We start from the raw sequence: 22,288 nt of genomic DNA, 5'->3' as shown, positions 1-22,288 counted from the left end.
GGGAGAACCATTCCATAGCTTGATCACCTAAGCTTTGTGGGAATAATCTCATCAAATATGTCTCTTCTGCTGCTACCTCAATGCAAGCTATGAAAAACTGTCTTATGTGTGCCTTAGGATCCCCTTTTCCTCTATACTTATCAAATTTAGGCATCACAAAGTGTCTAGGAAACGGAGGCATTGGAATGCTCTTGTCAAATGGATAAGGACATATGTCTCTCATTGTGTATGTAGGCTTCGGTGTATTTATGCCCTCCATTTTCTTTTGTAAGTCCCTAATTTGTTGTTCCAAACTGCTCTTAGGTGGAGATCGACTTCTTGGACCATACCCCATGCTTGAGGCACCAATTGGAGGAGGAGCATGTTGCATATATGGATGATATTGATCATACACATGTTCATATGGAGGAGGCCTGTAATGATATTGCATATATGGACCACTTGGTATAGATTCATGTTGAGGAACACCATATCTATTTTGTGCATGTATACCATACTCTACAGGCATGTCATGTTCTATTGTATTGCCCCCAAATTTGACATGAGGTTTCCTTGTGTCCAAATTTTGAGCATGCCTTGGAATATCCCATTTCTTTGGTGGTTGATCCTTAGCATTGATATGTGATTGAGCATATTTTTCTCCATAAGACTTCCATAATGGTCTACGAAGGTGAGTATCATATGCTTGACCATGTGTATGTGGGACCTCTGGTTTTTGAAGCAAAGCTGATGGTGATTCAGGTACCATGTGTGGTCCTCTATTTCCTCCACTATTAGGTCTCCTTTGATCCATATTGGAGTGAGGTTGTTGCAAAGGTCTATGTTCCATTATTTGAGACATGTCAAAATCATGAGGTATCTTGGCTCCACTTTGTGCCATCATGTGTAAGAAGTATTGTCTATCTCTCCTCATTATTTCCTCAACCAATCGATTGAAATGGGGATTCATAATGGATCCTTCCACATCTCCTGAATGTACTAAAAATTTGTCCACATTGTCATTTTGTGTAGCATTGTTGTTTATAGTGTCCATGTTCTCAACATTTGGATTATTTCTATAGACATCCATGTCAGGTAATGTAGTATGATCAGAATGAAAAAGATCTCATTGTCATACTCATAAGAACTCATGTTTGCGGACTCTTGAGCCTCTTTAGTTTCTCTCCTAGATTTTTGAAGACGGGTTTCAACCATGAACTAGGTATTGACCAAGATGTGTGAGACTAGATGAAAAATGGAAAGAGTATGGAAGACCAAGAGTTGAATGGAATGTAAATGAGTCTGAAGTGTACTTGCAATGTCCCAAGTGTAAGACCAAGTATGTATGTAGTAGAGTAGGTGTGACTTCCAAAGAGAGGATAGTTTCTCTTGATGAGGTAAGTTGACCTTGACTCTAAGTAAAACCAAATGAGACCCAAAGGTAAGAAACCTTGATGAAGGACCACTTAGCAAAGTGTTGTTGTATGTAGTGTGTTGACAAAGTATGATGAGGACAAGCAAGAGACCTTTTGACCCAAGTTTAGACAAATGTGAATGTAAAATGAGATGTGAAGCAATGATGGACTTTGTGAGACCCAAAAGACAGGTTGAATGCTAGATGAAACCTGAAGAAACAACCTAGGAAGCTCAAGTATTCCGAAACTAATTTCTTGTGTTTGCTGGACTGTGAAATTTTTCTTGCAATTTTGAACACAGATGTGCCTGTATACTGCACAGACGCGATTATCCGACCCAGACGTGTTTCTATTCAACACAGATGCGCTTATGAGATTTTTCCTGTTTATGTTTGCTGGACTGTGAAATTTTTTTGCAATCCTGGACATAGACGCGACTGTATACTGCACAGACACGATTATCCGACCCAGACATGTTTCTATTCAACACAGACGCTGTTATAAACACAGACGCTATTCTGCACTTCACAAACGCACCTAGACAACACAGACGCGGTTAAAACAGACACAAACGCGTTTCTGTAAACTTTGTGCAATTTTTCCAATATGCGAAGTCATTTTTGTTGTGACCAAATCTAATTGTTTGACTATTTTTCGTGACAAGAGGACACAATGTTGATGAGGACTCAATGTTTGCAAGTGTTTAGACTCCAAAATGACTCCAAGAAAAGTGTGTTGTTTGATGTAAAAATGTTTTAAATACACTTGAAGACATAAAAGACACAATGTTTTGCTGTTTGGTCTTGAATGTTTGAATGTTTTAACATAAGTCAAGCACAATTCTTATGGCTGGCCAAGACAATAGTTGTTGATCCCACATGGGGTTTTACCCCCGAGGCTACGCTATTCAGAGCGGATACTTAGATGCTTGACCTCACTGGCTCCACCCTCGGCACTCACTTCTCAGGTCAGCCAAGCATCAGTCCCCATGAAAACTCCCCATGGCGAACTTTGTATCTCTACTAAGAACCGTATGTGTGTGGGCCGCTACCAGAGGTCCGACCTCCTGCCCCAACAACTAGAAGGATTTGGGCTTCTAAAACAAAAAGGTGCTAGTAAGGGCATCCACTCGTGTGGCCATACATGCGGCACTTTCAGCTCTATAAATACAGAAGGCTCCTAGCCGGTAGGGGTTACGCCCTACAAATGATCAAATAAATTTGATCAAACGGGTTTATGGGGAGACATAATGTCGGTATGAACTAATCAGCACACGTTATTTATAGTTTTCACCATGAATACATTTGATTATAGTGGTTCGGATGAGGTGGGTTTTCCTCACTACCACTTGGGTCGTTCTCTTCTCACTAGTAGGCCTAATGACCACACGGGAAGACAGGCCCTCTAAAGATTAAACAAAAAGAGCCTATTGCTCAAGACACAAAAGACAATGATTCAATTTTAGTGCACCAATGGAAGTGTTTGCTAGTCTATGAAAACAAGGAACACAATAAAAATCCAAAACCCTAGCCAAGGACCTGCAACAAAGAGTTGTTAGTAGTTTGGGTTGTTTGAAATAATCACCCCTTCCTACAAACACACAAGTTAGGTAAATTTTAAAACCCAAAAGACTTTGTGAAAATAGGGGCCTTCAACCAAACGATTTAGCTTCCAAGGCAAGCTGCACTAATGTTAGCTAGATCTGAAAGTGTTAGTCCAAAAATAAACCAGATCTGAAACCCTAAATGCAAAAATCCAAAAACTGAATCACTAAAATTTCAAAATTTTGGAACGGCAAATACACAGACGCTGTTACCCTCAACATAGACGCGTCTGGAGCACACAGACGCGATTCTGTGATTCACATACGTGCTTAAAAGTCACAGATGCTCCTTTTAGACACAGACACTGGTAGAAATAACACAGATGCATTTTTTGGAACACAGACGCGCCTCCCTGGAACCTGCAAAATGAAATATTGACAAAACACAAATGCGGATCCCGTTGTCGCAGACGCGCCTGAAAATCAAAAACGCGTTCCGAAAGTGCGCAAACGTAAAAATACCAAAAATGCCGCCGAAAATGTCCGATCTGCAACTTCAAAAACACAAGATTTGCAACAAGGAGGTTAAATGCAAAGGGACAAGTGTCCCACCAGGCATGCCAAAATGTTTATGGTGAAAATGGATAACAATAATAACAATATTGAAAGGCTAAATGAATTCAACCACAAAACCCTAGCCTAACAATCAACAAAGATCCACCATAACATATGAAGATTACCTAAGACAATGCAAATCAAATGAAATCACAAAGATTATACCATCACATGTCCAATAGGGTTTTGATCTCCATTCTTCCTATCTCCATTGATCTTTCTTGATATATTTGCTCTCAAATTTTATGTGCACAAGAGCTCAACAAATAACGGAATGTGGTTGCAAGTAGGATCGTAATGTAGTCAAGTCCTCCAAATTGTCGATTAGGTCATTAGGGTTTGATAATGAAGAAGGCATCTCCTTAAATAGAAGACACAATATGAAATGGAGGGATAAGATTGAGAGGTGTAAAAGGAGGTCGGCTAGGATTAGAGGGTAGGTAAAAGAAATAATAAAATAATGAGAGGGGTAGGTAGTGTATGAATTAAGAGATGAATGACATGTGTCATAGGTAGAAAAGGCTAATGAATTAATTAAATAAATAAAGATTTATTTAATTAATGGAAGAGGTGGGATCAATTAAATAAATAAATATTTATTTAATTTAGGAAAAGGATAATTTAAATAAATAAATGTATTTATTTAAATGAGAAATAAGGCTAGAAGAGGATAAATGAATTAATTAAATAAATAAAGATTTATTTAATTAATAGAAGAATTAAGCTTAGATAATTAAATAAATAAAATATTTATTTAATTAGACATGACAATTTTAGGTGTCTACACTCACCAATGAAATGGTGACAATTGTCAACAAGAGGTTGCTTGAGAGGAGATGAAAGAAGCACTAAATGCTTGAGAAGACATGAAGGTTACCCTAGGAGGTAAGGGTTAAGGTTAGATTAGGGCTATCCATTGGATAAAGATTTTACCCAAGGGGTAAACTCTTGTGCAAGGGTTAAAGGGATAACAAAGGTTAAAGCCATGAATTCTTGATGAGACCCTTGGGTTAGATGACGGTTGAGCTACAGAGAAAGTCTCTAATCATGCAAGAAGGTTGAGTTAACCATTAATGATTATGTAAGAGCCTTAAATGGTTTGGAAGACTTTGAGGGTTAACTTGTTGAGGACATAAAGAATTTAATGTATTTCAAAGACTTTGGAGGCTTTGAGAAGTGACTTCTCTTTGCTTAGGAATGTGACAATAATTAGGAGATGAATTAGGCTAAATTGGAAGTGATTAGAAGAATCTAGAAGGGGTTTAGGAGGCAAGTGGGAGATGTAGGTTTTTGCAAGTGGGTGAGGGAAAAAAGAATTTAATTAAAATAAAATTAATTTATTTCAATTGTGGTTGCAACTTGCATTCTTAGGATTTTGCAAGTGGGGGGATTTAATTAAATATAAATTTAATTAAATGGGAAAGAGGATTTTAATTAAATAAACTAGATTTATTTAATTAAATGGCTAAGGGTATTTAATCAAACCTTAGTTTAATTAATGGATTAGGTTTTAGAAGAAAGAGGTTTAATCAAATCTTTAATTAGATTAATAGGTTAATTAGAAGAATAAGGATATTAATTAAATCTCATTTTAATTAATTGGAAAAATTATGAATAATTAAATGAATAAAATTCACTTAATTCATTGTGTAACTTTTAGGTGTCTACACTTTCAACCTGTATATCTTCAATGTGATCTTTTTTTTCCTTGTCAGTACTAGTATCATCATCTGGAATTATAATTGTTTCACTTTTAACATTTACCGGTTCTATCTTTTCTCCTTCATCCACCAGTTGGTCTCCCATAAAAATCTCATCAGGTGTAAAATTACTGATATCAACATTGATCGAAATGTCTTCTGCTTTTAACTTCTCCAGTTTCTCTTTTTCCTCATCGAGAATCAAACCCAAAAATTTCTTCAGAATTTGTTCAGTCTCAGCATGTACCAATTGAGATTCACCAACTAATAATCTTGTTAACCTTTTCTTGGATCTAAAAGATGGTTTAGCCTTTGCAAGAAGTTCATCTATCTCCTCCTTTGTGGCTTCAGGTTGCAAGTTTTTAAGAATAAATTCAATAAATTCTCTATCCTATTTTATGGCTAGCTACCATCTAGCATCAAGCTTATCATACAAAGAATTTGAAATTTTCCCTTGCAATTCAATTAGGGCTTTACTATATTTATTCATCATAAAAACAACTGCATCCTCTATCTTCCTTTGTTCATCCTCACTAAACTTATCATACAGTTTATCCAAACCCTTAAGAACACCATATTCCTTAATATGCATTAACATCTTTTAAAAAATTGTAAGTTTAGATACCAGTTTCATGACAGATTTGACAGTAGATTCTCCTAAAACCTTTGAATTTTTTCCACTATCTCTCAAAGCTTTCTTCTCACCTTCTGATTCAGTTTCTTCTTCATCATCAGTTGCTGGTCTCTTTGCTTGCTCCTTTTTCCTCTTCCCTATAGTTATCGGTGCCTTAGGTGCAGGGGTCCCAACGACTTTACCTTTTCTCCTAAATTGTATCTTAGAAGGTTTCTCCTTCTTTACCTCTGTAGGTTTCTCCTTCACCAATGTACTCCTTGTTTGTTTACTAGTGCCTCTGCTATGGTCTCCTTGGTAAATCCTTGTTGCTTAACAAACTTCTCAACTTCCTTTCTCACTTTCTTAGCAATTACTGGTTTGGCAAGCTCAAAATGTACTAGTAAATATATCTCTTTATAAGTACCAAACCTTTCTACAGTAGTATCTACCGATTTGCATCTACCGGTTGTGCAAATAAGTGTTTAACATAAGAAACCAAAACATCTTCTTCAACTTCATAGCCCATAGGCATCAACCAAGTCATCTTGGGATCAACTACCTCCATCTGACATGTGTCAGTATCAGCCAAAAAATAGATTGTATCCTCATATCTCTTAACAACCTATGCCAATATCCTCTCTCTTGCATGCATTTTTTTCTGAAAATCTTTGAAATAACCCCAAGAAATCTTACCAAAAACATTACCCAACATTTTGATGTTGTTATTCATCTGTAACAATGTCGGTGTGTCCTTAGACCACTGAACATCACTGATACCAGGAAAGTAATTCTTAAAATAGAAGAACAATCCAATAATCAGTTGTCCATATTTAAACTTCAATCTTTTGTCTTTCTTGATGAATTAAAGATTGAGCACCAACTGGCTTCTCAATGCCTTAGACAAATCATAATCAACATTTTCTTTGATCATCTGGTAAGCAGTATGGATGGCTGCAATAGGGATAATGTTCATCCTGCTAGAATGATATACCTGGTATCCTATGACCATTGAAGCAAATTTTACTACGGGGTCATCAATCTCCTTAACAGTCATAGCTCTTCCATCCCATCATGAATTGGTCAGCTTTTCAACATCATTCTTAGGAACTGATCTCAATACTGGAACTTCACTGGTGGAACATAGTATGGTTATTGCATCAGTTACATCCTTAGTGATTTTATATGGTCGATCAAGCCACATAAACTGGTCATGCACATGACTCAAAACATATCTCACAAGATCATCATTAAAATCATCAATAGAATTCAGTGCATGGTGAAAACCTTTATCAGTAACCCTCCTATACTGTTCTTTCAATACTCCATCCTTACCACACATTACCCTATATTGATCAAATATAGAAAAATTCCAAGATCTTCCAACTTACAATGAATATATGATCTAATATCCTCTACATACAAAACTCCATATGGGACTCCAGATAAGGCTCTAGTGGGATTGGTTTCAATGGATTTAAAAGGGTGCCTCTTAAACTCTGGACAAGGCCTGACTATAACATCTACCAGATGTGGTGCATCCATCTTCATAAATTTAGACTTAGAAATAAATAACAAGATTTTTTGGATAAATACCTTTCAACACTTCCACAACTAGGGTTTCAATACTGAGAATGCACTTTCACCGATTATCAATCCTAGATCACTCCAAATCTTCTGTTAAATTGATCAAATGTTGCTCACACAAGCTCTTCTCTGCTCTTTTCTCTCTTTAGGTGCTCTGAAGAATGCAAAGTGACAAATGATATTCAAAAATTCCTTTTATTTGCTCAATACCTACTACATTAAATGCTATTCCCGGTTGTATAAACAAATAAACCCTAAAACACCATCCAATATACTACCAGTTCTCATATCACATCAAACCTGCTGGTTTGATCATAAAAATACTTCACAATATCATAATGTTGTGAGGCCTCACCTCGACTCAGTCTGACATTCAGTGGATTTTATATTTTAGATTATTATGGATACTTTATTTTGATGCATTTTGAGACTTAGAACTTATATGATTTCAGGATTTGGATAACATTTCTATGATTTGATGATTTACTTACATGCTTTATGAGATAGAACACTACATGATTATTAGATAGAATGATATTGCAATGATAGATGTCGTTATTGAATTTGCAGGACTTTACTCTGAATATAGAACTATGATGTATGTTTAGTTTATGTGAATTGGGATGAAAATTGCTTATGTGAAATTGTTTGATAAAAGATGTATTCAATCTGTGCAGATGAAAATTGTATGCAAGTAATGATGTGTATTGTTATATTATTGAATTATATTATATATGGATATTTGGAAGTACTAATGTGTAAATTGAGATGCGCAGGAAATTTACCATGTGACCATGGAAAATTACGGAGAATCAAACCTAGACTTATGTACGTTCGTAAAGCCAGGGTTTGTCTATTTGGAGAGACAACACCCCGTTTGTGTTGTATTTTATTCGTAACAGTATATGCTGCATGAATGTTAAGTGTTATTTAATTTTATTGTGTAAAAGCCTCAAGAGACAATTTCATGTTTTATTTTTGTGAAAGTGTTTTATTTGTGTCACTTGACACGTGTGTATTTAAATTTAAATGTTTTATTTTGTCTCTTGGTGGGAAAGTGTTTAATTGTAGTTTTCTTAATAAATTAATGTGTTGTCATAAATACTTTGGGAATATAATATTTGGAGTGGTCAACTTATGTTTGACCCGAAAATAAACTTCAGAGGGGTTTAAAATGGGTTAAATGAACACCTAGGGGTAGTTTAATAGGGTTTCCTAAAGCCCATAAGGTATACCTAGGGGTTAGGGGTAATTTTAGGCAAGTTTCTACTTTATAATGATCTTTTTAACGCTTTAAAAATTGGTTTTTTTGAGTTGAGCGAAAATTGAAAATTGAAGTTAAATCAAATCAAGATTTTTCCTTTTGGAAGGAGAGTCTTTTTGCATTTTGCTTTCTTTCTTCTTTTTGTTTTTTTTTAGAATCCTGTGAGAACTCAGAGAGTGAGCTTCTTAAGGAAGATTTTTGGGAATAGCAGGGTAATCACCCACTCTCCATTTTTGGAGACAGAAGAAAATTTGGAAAGAAAATAATGTTATGGAATAGAGAAATTGAATAAGGGTAGAAGGAAAAAGATTTGTGGATTGGGCAGCTCTTCATCAGATTCATAATAACCTTTGGGCAGATTAAGGTTGGTTTCAATTATTATTTGTAATGTCTTCTTCTTGTTTATGTATGGAAGTTGTTTGTATAAGAAATCTGTGTTCTTGAAAGTTTATGTTTGAAAAACTCTTGGTATTTTTGCTTTATGAAAATGTTGTGGTTTGGGAGTTTTCTCAAGATCTCTTACTCTTGGGAGAGAAGAGGATCTTGAGGGTGGTAGCAGTGACAGCCCTCGAGTGAGAGACTCTCTTTTGAGAGCAATCACAAGGGATCTTTGTGTGACCCTTGCTGCATGGCCTGTTTGTGCAATGGGGGTCATAAGGAGGGATATAAGGCTAGAATGCCTTTGGGGGGCATAAGGAATAAGGGGTTGAGATTCTTGATATTTTTATTGTGCCATGAGGTGGCTTCTTGTTTATTTCATACTTGCAGTTCTCCTCAGGGTATTGGTCCACTACCACCCTTTGAAAATGTTCATCACTAGAGTGTGGTGTTGTGAAAGCCAAGTTGGGAATGTGTCTGAAAAGAATCTGTATGCAATGCTTTCTATGTGTTTGCCTGTTTGTTACCCGTCTAGGAATTGGTTCTCCAAGCTCGGGGGTGGCTACCAGTTAGCCTAGGCTGGGAGGTGAGCACTCCGTGGTCATATTTGTGTTTTCTATTATGCAGGAAAATCAGAGGAAAGAGAATAGGAACCATGAAAAGACACTGAAGATTATTATGGAAGATACTTAAATTCAGTTGCAGATGTTTGTTTAAAGTTGTTATAGAAATATGCCTCATTCATAGTAAAGAGAAGCAAGTTGTAATTTGTGAAAGTAGACTTGAAGTTTTATTGTTGTGACTATTTAGAGAAACATCCTGTAAATTGGTAGAATATCTTAGAGTTGTTTTTAAAAAAAAAAGAAAAGAAAAGCTTGTTTATTTCTACTTCCGGTTGATGGTAAAATTTAAAGTTATTTTGTGTTGCATGCAAAAGCTTCTTGTGTTTTGGAAAGAAATAAAGGAATAGATTTCAATTAAATTTTATCTGTATTTTTACTTGTGGCAAAATAGAAGTTTATTTATTCTAAAAGATTTTAAGTAATTTAATGGAAAAAGATGTTTTATGTAAATATTTTATTAGAAAAAAAAAAATCAATGAAATTCTTTTTATTCCAGAAAAGTATATTGTATCTTTTTAAAAAGTATTCTAAATTGTTTTTTTTAGTTATCATTGATTTAAAAGGCTTATTTTATATATATATATATATTTCTGATTAAACTTAATGTTTTTCCCTTTATTATAATAGTTTAAAAAAAAAAATTCGCATGTAAATCTCTTTTTTTAAAAAAAAATATATATATTCATATTGAAATATTTTCACCATTTTTAACTGTGGATATAAATTTATATAAATATATATATATATATATATATATATATAAAAATTTATATTTATATATATATATATATATATATTTTTATATATTATATATTTAAAAAGAAAAAAAAATTAAAAAAAAAGGGGGGGAGAATGTGTTAGGGTCCTCGCGGACTCCACTGTGTGTACGCATAGTGGAGGGTCGCGCGACGCCCACTGTGTGCACACACAGTGGAGCCGCTTTCGGCTCCCACTGTGTGGGCACACAGTGGACGGCCACGGCCGCCACTGTGTGGCCAGACAGTGGGGAGCCGCTAGCAGCGCCCACTATGTGGGCACACAGTGGTGCCGCGGCGCCCACCGTGCGCTCACACAGTGGCGCACGGCTCTCTCCCGCCTTCAATCTCCCGTGACTTGCACAAAAAAAAGATTTCATGGCCGCCAAGGGTTTCGGCCTAGCAAGTTAATTCCCTGTAAAAAAAAAATTATATGGATTAAACCCTAGCCCGGATGGGGCTAGGGCAATTTGGTTTTAAAAATAAATATGTTAATTAGTTTAGATAATATATATGTGAGAAATTAGAACCCTAATTAGGGTTGGGGGGAAAAATGGATTAAATTTAGGAGGTTAAAATGGTTTTTGAATTAGAATTAAAATATTTATCATATATGTAAAATATATATATATATATATATATGTATCCATATATATATATATGGGTATATATATATATGTATATATATGAATTTTGATCATAATTTTGGGTAAGTATTTAAATTATAAATATATATATATATGTATATACAAATATATATATATATATATATATTTATATAACCCTGATTTTTATTTGGAATAAATAATAAAGAGAAATTTATAAATGGTTGATTAGGCTACATAGACATATTGGAGGTTAAATTAAATTTCCCCACCTATTTCCTTTAGCTTGATTAATTTAATAAACCTAATGACTAGGTATCTCTTGGAGATAGAATTATACCAGTTAGTTTTTCCGCAATTAAAATTAAACAATTTTATCGATGCTTAGTTCGTTTCAGAATTAGCTCAAATTTAATAATGGAAATTTCATTAACGCTTGTCGCGAGAGTGAACTTGTTAATTAAATTAGTATGTTTTAAAAAAAAAAATTGTTCCGTTTTTGCCCTAAATTTTGGGCATGACAAATGTATCAAGATATGTAGATTTATCTTACCGCACATCATATAGGGGGGTCCGGAAATAGATCTGACATTAAGCTTCCCCTAAGCCTTTTAATAGCTTAGTTTGTCAGTGATGAGTTCTCCACACTAGGTGAAGAATTAGGATCTTCTGATGGTTTGTCTTCGGCTTTCTCATCACTCTTCTTTTTTCAGATCTTGTTCATCTCTGCTCTGGTCTCTTCCACATCAACTTTCTTCTTCCCTTTCTAGTTAGCAGATTGATTTACCAATTGACTCATTTTAGCTTTGCAAAACTTTGCAAGGTGTCCCGATTGGTGACAATGGAAACATGTCATACTAGATGCTCTCTAGGGTCCAGCATTGCCTCTACCAGTCCTTCTTTTGTAATTCATATCTACATGACCGTAGTTATGACATATTATGCAAGCCACATTCATTCTCTTTTCCATCTCACAGGGACTAGACTGGTTAGCATAGGGTCTCTGCCAATTTGTATTTCTCCAGTTATTAAAAGTTATTTGTCAATCTCCACCAGATCTCTGATTCATGTGGGGTGTTGGATTATTTTCTCCATACCTGCATTCAACAGCTCTATGCCCATGCATGTTGCAAGAGTAACAATAACCATTAAAGGTTCTAGGTTTGTATCCTTGATAGGCATTAGGTCTATAACCATTAACAATATTAGATCTACAAACATTAGCAGTATGTCCTGGCTTCTAGCAATTAAAGCATACTGGTTTGTAGGGTTTCTTACCAGTGGATTTTTGGATCTTAGGTGCAAATTTACCTTCTTCAATGTTTTCCTTTGTACTGGAAGGCTCACCTTTCTCAAAAGTAGTGTATCCCAAGCCATGTGTATATCCATTCATCCTTTGTGACTAGATCTGATCATCAAGCATAGTAGAACTCTTTTAAAACTTTGCAAGTGTTTCATTAGCATCAATGAGTTCCTTTGTAAGATCTTCATTCTAATTCATCAGACTTTCTCTTAGAGACATTGCCATGTCTAGATCAGCCTTTATTTCTTCTTTTTCTTCTTGTTCCTCATGAAGATGTGCATGCAAGTCACTAATCTCTCGGTTCAGCTTAGAGATCTCATGATCCCTCTCTCTAATCTTGTCTTCAGTTGTCCTCCTTGCTTCAATATCTTGACTCATCCTAACGATTAGGGCTTCCAACTCTCTCCTCAAGTTTTCCTTCTCATCATTCAGTTTTTCAACTTCAGTAACCAATGCATCCATGTTTGCTTCATCAGAAGAATTATTTTCAGTAAACTCCATCAATTGTTCTGTAAGCTCTCTTCTCTTAGTGATTGAGGCTTTATACTTGCCTTTCAATGTATCTAGGGCTTCTTCAGATTCTGCAAGTCAGTTAGACAACTCTCTATAACTCATATCCCTCATGATATCCTTAGGGATCTTTCCCAAGCGGTTAAGCCTTAAGGTAATCTGGCTCTACTACCAATTGATAAGCTTATAAGGCACTAAGAGGGGGGGGGGGGTGAATCAATGCAAGCAAAAACCAAAACACAAATCTGATCACCACTTTGAATAAATTAAAGCTTAATAAACATAAAAGAAATAACACCACATAAGCTAACACCCAATATATAAAGCTCCACATAACACAAAGATTTATATGTGGAAACCCAAAAGGGAAAAACCATGGTGGGAGTTAATACCCACAAGATTTACTATCTACAGAATAAAAATCTTTGACTGGTTAAGGTAATACAAACATGCCCGGTTAGGAGTAGGAACTTTGTTAGGAGCCACCTAGTTAAGGAATTAACCTCGGCCCTGTTAAAAGCTTTTCCCTGTTAGGAACAACCTCACAAGAGGATTTAGACTCAATTTAATGAGAAAACCTGTTAGGGGATTTACAATTTCAAGCCTGTTAGGACCTACTCAGTTAAGGGATTTGACCGCTGCAACTATTAGGAAAACAATAGTAAAATGATCTGCATGTAGCACCTCTATGCTTGATAAGATCTGCTTTAGTTATGCTCAATACATCAACAACATATCCATACAAAGCTCCTTAGATTACCACAAAATCAAACTCTCAATATTCGCTCTCAATCTCATGCTTCATCTCATAACATCACACTTATTATAGACATCAACTTAGTCATCTAACAACCTTAGAATAATTTTCCAGGTTTAATGAATCTATTCAATCTTGCATTACATGCTTTACTTATATCGGCCACTGACATAACAACTTAAAAATAAAACATTATGTGTATCAGTTTACTGATCTTAGTGACTTTGTTCTATTGGTTAGTTGTTCTTCATGATTGACTACTTTGTACTTCATAACTTGCTCATTTTGTTGAATCTGCCACTATAGTGTGAAACATAGCTACTTGATACAATCTCCAACACTCTTGCAAAACCACATCACCTAACTCTTTAGTGATTGCACATACCAGTTGCTTGAATACAACTCTGTTCCTATTTATCAGTTGAAGTCCTAATGTTGGTTCACTGGTAAACTGTCTCCTCTATCGGTTATGCTTTACCAGTTGGCCTAAAAGACTTAGATGACTATCAAAACATAGTTGCCATCAATGACAACATAAAACAAGTCATCAATAAAACTATTACATCAAAACATCAACATCAAGCCAACAATTTTTAATTTCAGTGAGTTATCTTGATGAGGGTGAGAGTCAAGAGGTATCTCTTGATGATCACCCTATTCTTTGTGAGTTAATAGATGTTTTTTTGAGTGAGATCCTAAGCATGCCTTCTAAGTGTGACACAGATTTTAGCATTGATCATGTTCTAGGAGCTAAGCCCATTTCTAGGGAACCTTATAGTATGAGAACTCAAGAGTTGAGTGAGATTCATTTGCAAGTGGAGGAGTTGTTGGCTTAAAGCCACATTCATCCTAGTATTTCTCCATGGGGATCACCTATCATCTTTGATAAGAAAAAGGATAGATCTCTTCACTTGTGCATTGATTATCAATAGTTGAATAAGGTGATGGTGAAGAATCGATATTCATTATCAAGGATTGATGATTTGTTTGACAAAATGAAGGGATCCAGAGTGTTCTCTAATATTGACCTCAAGTTAGGGTATCATTAGCTTTGTATTTATGAGGATAACATTCATCGGAATGCATTTCACACTCGTTATGGACATTATGAGTTCACAATTTTCCCCTTTGAATTGACCAATGCAACTTCAGTCTTCATGAGTTTGATGAACGAAGCTTTTCACACCAACCTCGACCAATTTTTCCTTGTGTTTCTTGATGATATTTTCATGTATTCAAGGACAATGGAGGAACACAAGGTCCACTTGTGTCAAGTTTTGCAATGTCTTTGTGACCATCAATTATATGGCAGCTTGGCCAAGTGTGAGTTCTTTCAGACCAAGGTGAGATATTTAGGTCATATCATCTCATGAGAGGGTATTTCAATAGTTCGCTCTAAGATTTAGGTTATTGTGGATTGGTTGGTGTCACATAATGTCTCAGAGGTTCATAGTTTCATAGGATTGTCAGGATGTTACCATTGATTTGTGAGAGTCTTTTCTAGCTTGGTACATCCTATCACTTCTCTTCAGATGAAAGGGAAGAATTGTTTTTGTTATATTTGTGTGAGGCATATTTTTAGGCTCTTAAAGAGAATTTAGCCAGTGCACCTATTTTGGCAATGCTAGATCCAGTAGGAGATTTTCTTGTTTGCATCAATGCATCCTTGTTGGAGGATTTGGGGGCAATTCTCATGTAGGATGGATGTGTGATTATATATGAGTCACTTAAGCTCAAGGATCATGAGATGAAATAGCCCACCCATGATTTGGAGTTAGCAATAGTTGTACATGTGCTTGTGCATTGGAGATGCTTTCTTTTCGATCATCAATTTGAGTTGCATAGTGGCCATCATAATTTGTAGTATAGTTGAACCTGAATGCTAGGTAGTTTCATTGGATGGAGTTCCTTTGTGAGTATAATTTTGATATCCTCTACGTCCAAGGTAAGGAGAATTTTGTTCCAAATGCCTTGAGTATAAAGATGTATGAGATTTGATCGATGACCCTTGGTGTAGATTTGTGAAGTTGTCTCCTTTAGACACTTCCTAGTGATGTTTTGTATCAGGAGGTGAGAGCAAAAATTGATTTAGGGAGAGTTATTGAGGGTTGATTCTTAGGATAATCTTTAGAGTTAGAGAGGTTATTTTGACATCTTGGTCTTATTTTATTTTCCCCTTGCAAATGGTCTTCATACTTTGATCTTGTTTGAGGCGCATTATGCTCCTTATTAAGCACATTCCAACATCAAGAAGATGCATGCAGATCTTAGACAGGTGTATCATTGGGCAGATATGAGGCATGATATTACAAACTTTGTGTCTAGAAACCTAGAGTGTCAAAGAGTTAAGACAAAAAGTTGACATCCTATGAGTCTCTTGCAGTCAAATCTCATTCCCAAGTGGAATTGGAACACAATATCTATTGATTTTATTATAGGGCTACCAATATATTTGTGTCATCGTGATGCCTTTTTTGTTACAATAAATAGATTTTCCAAGGTCACACACTTCTCCCTCATCAGATCTTCCTATACTAATGCTTTAGAAGCACATATTTTATGTTGGATATTGTGCAATAGCATGGGATACCTTATACGATCACATTAGATCGAGACCTTGTGTTTACTTCTAAATTATGGACTTCTCTATATAGCATGCATTGGAGGCCCAACTTAATTTTAGTTTTGCCTAACATCTTGAGACCAATAGTCAGATGAAGAGAGTCATTCAGGTTTTTGAGGATATGCTTCACTTATATGTGATGGATTGGCAGTCTCATTGGGAGGATTATTTGTACTTGGTTGATTTTACCTATAATAATTGGTACCATTGTTCAATTTGCATGCCACCATATTAGGACTTGTATGGTGGATCATGTCATACTTCATTGATTTGGGATTGTTTAGAGGATTGTGTTATTTTGAGTCCTGAGATGCTTCAAGTTATGGAGCACAAGTAGTTCACATGAGAGAGCATTTGACCATAGCTCAGGACTGGTAGAAGAAGTATTTTGATGCCCATAAAGTAGACCATTAGTTTTTGGTAGGTGATAGTTGTTATTGAGAGTGCATCCTTGAAAGAGCCCCATCTATTATGGGAAAGCCTCTAAGTTGGCACCATGATTTGTTGGAACTTTTGAGATTCTAGAGAGGATTGGTCATGTTTCGCACCACCTTGCTCTGCCACCTAGCATATCTTGCATTTATGATATGTTTCATGTTTCAATACTTAGAATGTATATTACTAATGTGACACTTGTTCTTGATTGGGGTGCTTTATAGGTTGAGGATGGATAGCTTTCTTTGGAGCCCATGTGCATCCTTCAACATCAAAGGTTAACCCTAAGGGGTCAAGACATAGAGCAGGTAAGGGTCTAATGGAACCCAAGTGATGGGACTTTAAACACATGGGAGGATGCTACATGGTTGAGAGAGTTGTACCCCTATCTATTTGTAGGCTTCCAAGAGTAAGCCTACTCCTAAAGGGGAGGATGGCATGCCTCACGCATTCACATTTTTTTCATTTGATTATTTTGATTTGAGATTGACTCTTTATATGTTTTATTATAACCAAGCATATATCGTTCATTTGTATCGGCATCCATGAGGTGCATCCTACTTACATTTTTTTTTTTGTTCATATGATATCACAACTAATGTGTATAGTAGGTTATACTTGTAGTTTTAGTGATGAGCATATGTGCATGAGGACTCTACTATGATGTGACATGATGTTATATGATGATATTTGGAATATATTATGAGAATTTTTTGGTTATACTAATTATGATGTGGTTACTTAATGATGCTTTGTTGGTGTTATGTTGTTTCAATGAGATGTGATATTATTAGCCATGACTATAATGTGACCCCAATTGGGAAATGATTGTTTATGATTTTTGTTATATTATATTTTATATGTATTAAAAGGTATTTGTATGCTTTGGTTGTTGCAAGTATAGGGAATCAACTCCACCTAGCTCCATGGATTTGAGTGTGCCCATATCCCCGACGGTGGTTACAAGAGATAGCACAATGGCCAAATATGTTACCTAGTCATAGCTATCATTCCTAATTTGGATGATTTTCCCTTAATTTGTGTGATTATACCTTTGGTTACCATTCTAGTAATGTCTAGTTACCCTTATGTATCATTGGGAAATGCTAGTAAAGGTTGTATGTGCATAGTCAATTAGTTGTTAATTATCGCTATTATATTATGTATATTAATGATATTTTACTTCTATAGTGGAAATTTAATATTTTAATGTGAACTATGCCTTATATGTATTTAATTTAATGAGATTTACATGATTTTTCTTTTGGGGTCTTTTGTGAGTTTAATTGGTTTTGTTAGTTTAATTTGAATTTTAATATTTTTTATTCCCACTCCAAAAAAAAAAAGTGAAATATAATTTGTCATTGGAGTTTTATTTTTCCACTCTTTCTCTCAAAATCCTACATGGCCATTTTTATTTGTTGAAATTGGAATATTGATTGAGTATAATTTTGTGGGTAGAAGCTCAAAAGATTCGTGTGGGTGAGCTCTTTATGTTGTATGGTTTTTGTGGCTTCTTTCAATGTGTTTGACCTTCAATTTAATTTTGAAGATTTCTCCAAATCAAAGGTATGGTTATTGATTTTCTCCATTATATCTTAATTTGAGATTTTGATTCTTGTTGCAAATGGTTTATGAATGGATTTAGAACATTTCTATAATTAAAATTCAATCTTTTGTTTGAGCATTCAAATTTATTGTTTAAATTTTGAAAAATAAAGTTCATATGGGGAAACTCTACCCAAATTTTTATGGGTGAATGAAATGTGGATTTTATTGTGTTTTTGGAGTGTTGTGTAGTTGTCGATTAATGGATTTTCTCAAAATTTTGATTGATGAAGTTTGAATTTTGGAGTTTCTTGTAGGTTCATCAATGGTGGATGGCCTCCATGACTGGTTTTTAGCCAAACTAACCATTTGAGAAGTGTTGGAATTTTATGTTATAAATATGATTTTATTTTGCGGAATCATTATATTATATAAGTAAATTTTATTATTGAATCAATGGTTGTATGTGAAATTGGCATTGTAAATGTAACTATTTGATATGTATTGAGATGTTTAGTATTATATTTTGGCATGAGCCTAAGATTAGGTCCTAGATTGAAATTAGGGAGTGCCTCTCATTCATGTCCCTGTCTAATAAGTGGTACAATTGGCAATCTAGTTTTGTTAATAAGTGATGACATAATAATAAACTCAAGGTAATCATTAATAAGATTGTCATGAGCACTATCATGAGGCTATGGATGTATTGAGAAGTCATGCCTACACATATATAATTAGTACCTATTTGGAGAGACATGCTCACTCATGTAGTGTTGGGACTTGTGTGATCGTCATTCTTGTTTGTATAAGAGAATGCTCAGTTTCGTGTGGTGCATCCTCATGCGCACATAAAATGAAAATCCATCCACTACATTTTAGTATCTAATACCTTAAGTAGATTGAGTATAGACCCTTGATGGATCCATGGATTAGTATCACCTCCTCATGATGTTGCAATGCATCTTATTTGATAGTGCATGCCATGTATGCTCCTTTTTTGGTATGTGTGTAAGCCTACTGTATTCTTGATTGAATTGCATGAGAGTATGAGCCTTTTTACTATCTTCATGAGCATTGTGGGGTAAACCTATGGGTACCACATTCTCAGGTGGCGTTGCACACTACCATTGGGGGTCAGTCTAGAATTAGTCTATGAGCACCTTGGAGAGCTTATTCACCTTCCTCAACATTACACCATCTTCATCCTTCTTCAATTCAAGTGGTAATATGAATGTACATTGATATAGGAATTTTAAATATGTTTGAATTGTATATTGTGAACATTCCAAGTGGAGAATGATTTAATGAAAACACATTGATATGATTAGAGTAGGCTTTAGTGGACCGATGTTGGAACTGGCCACCAAACATGACTATGTGTGTTTTTCATTTGATGTTATATTACGATTTTATCATAGGAACATTTCCATTTGTGCATTAAAATAAACATAGATGAGTTTGTTATTATTTTAAATATTGATTTAGTCACCTTCTATTTCAGTCATAAGATATTGAACAAGACTTAGGAGGATTGAGCCCTTTAGAGCCAATCTAGGCTTAAGCAAAACTGCCCAATGAGTGTTTCTCGATGTCCAATTGTGGATTTTAGTTACATTGGGTTATTTTGTGTTTATATGTGCCATTTCTGGGTGTCATAGGTTGATTTGGGGTGAAATGAGTCCACTTGGACTCCACCTTGTCTCATAAGAGCCATTTGATGACCCAGTGTCACTCCACTTGACCCATTTTCGCACTGTTTCATCATTTTCTCCCAATTTTTGGTGTGTATGTATATTTCAGTTTCACTAAGGGGTTTAGGGTGTTTGGGGATTTTTACAGTTTGATTGACAAGTTATCAAGTCTAAACAAGCACACATATCAAGAGCGTCAACACAAGTTTGCCAGTTTGGAGGACAACAACGCATCCTAGGAATGTCAGCACATCCCAAGGATACTTGCATAGGTCAAGGATACTTTTTCACCATGCTACTCTCCTCTCAAGCCACTTATGCAATTCCCCAAAAATGTCTAGGACACTTGCATAGTTCCCAGAAATTGTACATTGTTGTTAAGTCTAGAGAGGATGCATTGCAAAGCTATCAATGTTAGAGGACCCTTAGAGGTGGTTTCAGTAGGTTCTGCATGATTTTGGTTGGTGTCTGGGGGCATTCATTTGTAATTAAGGTTTTATTAGACCCCATTTGTGACACCTAGAATAGTCATTTGTCTTGTTGATCGAATCAAGCTTGGCAAATTTGAGGATGGTCAGGTGTGATCCTAAACACTTGTTATCTAAATTTTGCACCAGCTAAATTTAGCATCCTATTATAGGCCTTACACATGAAACTAAAGGAATTTACACAGAAAAAACTTTTCAAACTTTTTTCATTTCATAAGTTTGGCAAAAAATATTAAAGTTTTATTCATTGTGCAAAGTATTTCAAAGAATATATACAAAATCATTGCATAGAATGGCTTTTCATTACATAAATGTATAAGAAGCCACACAAGCCATGGGTGTAACTGAACAAGTGTAGAAGAAGAAAGAAACACTTGTAAAATAGAATATAGAAAAGATAGAGATCCGTCATTGCCTTGCAAATGATGAATCGTTGAAGCTGGCAAGGCTGCATCTTTTTCTCTTGAACATAGGTTTCTCCAACAGTACCTACAGATATGGAAAGAGATGTGTTGGAGCTAAGGATCCTTATCTCTAATATATTCTACTTTACAAGTATACATCTACTACAAATGAGCATCAGATCAAATGATAAATCACATCACAGTACGTGGAGTAAAATGGGCTCCCACAAGGGTTAGTTTAGCATACTAATTTCATAGGGGCCATAGTATGACTTAGGAAGATGATATAGATCAAATGCAAGACACAAAAAAAGAAACAGACATCCACGATCATGTACACTGCTACTCAATGATAAAATGTGCTTTGCACATTAAATAGAAATGTACATGACAGTGAAGGAATGTTTTTTATCCGAGCCTAGAAGATGATACATATCATCTTACTGATTTAGATGTACCAAAAGGTATAAATGCAGATTGCAAATCTAATAATACATCATGAAACATCCTCCATGAACAAGAGTAGTCAATGGCATATCATGTTAAAGATAATAAAATCATATGCAAGAGACACACTATTGCAAGAGAATTAGTCTCCAGAGATAGGACAAAGTACATTCACCATCCAAAGAGAAGCAACATGAGTGTTACACATATATGCATTACATCCACAATCCATATGGGGGTACAAATTACAGTAAAGAGAAGATTCATAGTCAAAGACAATATATGCATTGAAGCCATTGCGATATGAGAACGCAAAGGTCTCCATGAAGTTAGAAGTCAAAGATCCTTTCTGTGAGCAGCTTCAAGTGAATTGGGAAAGGCTTATCCCCAAGGTCTAAGATAGTTACAAATCTTTAGATTTCATTGCCATGTAGAAAGGGCAAGGTATCTTTAGAAATATCAAGAAATGACATGATGTTGCACAACCTCAAAAGAAAGAAAGACATTTCAAAAAAGTGAATAAAGCCTCTAAACAAGAACAAAGATAGAAATCTTTGAACATTATATACAAACCAGCCATAAAGGACTTGAGGCAAGGATCAACAATGAGAGTTTTACAGTCTAAGATAAGTACAGTAGGGTGCCAAACCTTAACATTACAGTAACCTTGAATTCAAATGACAACTACAGAGCATTACAGTGATAGGCACTATAATAATGAAAAGAACTGTGATATCATATAGTTCAATCTTCTAATTGAAGACATATAGCAACATCTATAGGGCTTATGAGAATTAATGTCATGTAAAGATAGTTTTGTAAGACCCCATAACACCAATGCTTCAAAGAATAGAACTATAATGAAAGAAGCACGATGAGCTAGATCAAGTCATAGTGAGATTTGTATGAAAGTAAAACCCTTGACAGGTTCATGGCATTTCAAAAGATAGCCACTCAACCCTTATTTGGTAGCCTCTAAATCTAAGAAGTAACTTATAAACATATGCA

Source organism: Cryptomeria japonica, chromosome 1, assembly GCF_030272615.1.
Source record: "Cryptomeria japonica chromosome 1, Sugi_1.0, whole genome shotgun sequence".
In the NCBI taxonomy this organism is placed as follows: domain Eukaryota; kingdom Viridiplantae; phylum Streptophyta; class Pinopsida; order Cupressales; family Cupressaceae; genus Cryptomeria; species Cryptomeria japonica.
Note: the sequence above shows the minus strand (reverse complement) of the source record.